General features: G+C 39.1%; 1 pseudogene; it reads right to left on the bottom strand.

The window, feature by feature from the left end:
• Window positions 1–347: 347 nt before the first annotated feature.
• Window positions 348–1275, bottom strand: LOC129543380 (olfactory receptor 8H1-like; annotated as a pseudogene).
• Window positions 1276–2316: the final 1041 nt, after the last annotated feature.

Raw genomic sequence — 2316 nt, forward strand, 5'->3', positions numbered from 1 at the left:
TTTGCCTTCAATGTTATTTTAATTGTTCAGAGCCCTTTATCTGGGCTTCCTTCCTAGCTCAGCTGGTAAAGAATCCACCTGCAATTCAGGAAACTCTGGTTTGATTCCTAGGCCTGGAAGATCCTTTGGGGAAGGGACAGGCTACTCACTCCAGTATTCTTGGGTTTCTCTTGTGGCTTATCTGGTAAAGAATCTGCCTGAATTGCGGGAGACCTGGGTTTGATCCCTGGGGTGGGAAGATCCCCTGGAGAAGGGAAAGACTACCCACTCCCGTACTCTGGCCTGGAGAATTCCATGGACTGTACAGTCCATGAGGTAGCAAAGAGTCGGACATGGTTGAGCGACTTTCACTTCATTTTTTGCATGACTCTACTGAGAGCATTTTTTTACTTCTTTGTTTCGAAGACTATATATGAGTGTATTCAGCGTGGGGATGAAAACAGTATAAAAAAGAGAAGCTATCTGATCCTTTCCCAAGGAGTAGGATTTACTTGATTTTAAATAAGTAAAAATCATAGTGCCATAAAAGATCATGACTCCCAGAAGATGTGATGCAGATGTAGAGAAGGCTTTTTGCTTACTTGAAGTGGAAGTAATTTTCAGGGTAGTAGACAGGATGGACACATAGGACACTACTATTATAATAAGAGAGCACTAGGCTGGAGCCAGCAAAAGTGGATATGATGATTTCTATGCCATGCGTGTCAGTGCAGGGAAAGGCTAAAATTTGGGATAGATCACAGAAAAAGTGAAAGATTACATTGAATCTGCAGAAATGCAATCTGCTCATGTAAAGTCCGTTAACAAAAGAATCCATAAAGCCAATCAAATAACATCCAAAGACTAGGGAACAGCAGGGTCTGGTGTACATGACAATCGGGTAATACAGAGGATTGCAGATAGCTATATAGCGATCATAGGCCATGGAGGAGAGAAGGAAACATTCAGTGGCACCTAAGAAGGCAAAGAAATACATCTGAGTGAAGCAGTTCAGGTATGAAATAATTTTGATGGAAGTCAGTAAGTTGTCTAAAGTTTTGGTGGTGATGACAGTTGAGTAACTGAGGCCAAGAAAGGCCAATGACTGAGGAAAAAAATACATGGGGATGTGAAGCTGGAGATCCAGGAGGATTATCAGTATCATCCCCACATTCCCCAGCACATTGATCAGGTATATCAGGAGAAACATGTGGAGAGTACCACCCACATCTCTGCATAGTCTGTCAGTCCCATGAGGATGAAGTGAGATACATGTGTGATATTCCTTCTACCCATAGTGTTCAAATGCCCCAAACTGTTGAGGAATCAAGCTTGATAGTCAACAGGAACTACTTCAAAATATTTGTATATTTATGAATGATATGACATATTTAGGATTAGTGTTTCTAGAAAGTGATAATAATATCTATAGTGTATTAATTGAAAAATTTTAATCTGATTTCCAAATATATAAATACCTCTAAATTGACATTTGAATTGTTGTTGTTTAGTTGCTAAAACATGTCCAACTCTTTGTGACCCCCATTGACTGCAGTGCTCCAGCCTTCTACATCCTTCACTATCTCCCAGAGTTTGCTCAAACTCGTGTCCATTTAATCGGTGATACTATCCAACCATCTCATCCTCTGTCATCCTGTACTCCACCTGCCATCAATCTTTCACAGCATGAGGGGCCTTCCGTAGCATCAGAAATATTTGGATATAATCTTTTCCCAGTTCCAGGGATATTTGGATATAATATAATAAAATGCAGTATATTGAATGATTAGAATAAGACTGAACACTCTTCTAAATGCTTCTTATTATTAATGCACTTAATATCCATGAGATTATTGTACCATAGTTAGTACATTAACCACATTTTTCATATGAGAAAAAGGGGACAGAGAATTTAGGTAAACTATCCAGATTTAAAACTACTTAATGTTGCTCTGTAATTCGATCAAGGTAGATTGACTTCAGAGATCATGTTCGGAATATTATACTGCCATTTATAATTAATACCAAATAGCTCTATTAATAAATGCTAGATTTGTAATAAACAATGATAAAAGAATAGTTCTAATATAACATGACTGTTCTTTCCATTGCAATATTATATAATGTTGTTGCTGTTCAGTCACTAAGTCGTGTCCCACTCCTTGGAACCCCCGTAGACTTCAGCAGGCCAGAATACACTGTCCTTTACTCTTTTCAGGAGTTTGCTCAAATTCATGTCCACTGAGTCCACGATGCTATCTAACCATCTCATCCTCTGCTGCGACCTTCTCCTTTTGCCCTCAATGGCTACCAGCATCAGGATCTTTTCCATGAGTT

Source organism: Moschus berezovskii, chromosome 23 (assembly GCF_049115385.1).
Source record: "Moschus berezovskii isolate FMDL1 chromosome 23, NW_MosBer_1.0, whole genome shotgun sequence".
NCBI classification, from domain to species: domain Eukaryota; kingdom Metazoa; phylum Chordata; class Mammalia; order Artiodactyla; family Moschidae; genus Moschus; species Moschus berezovskii.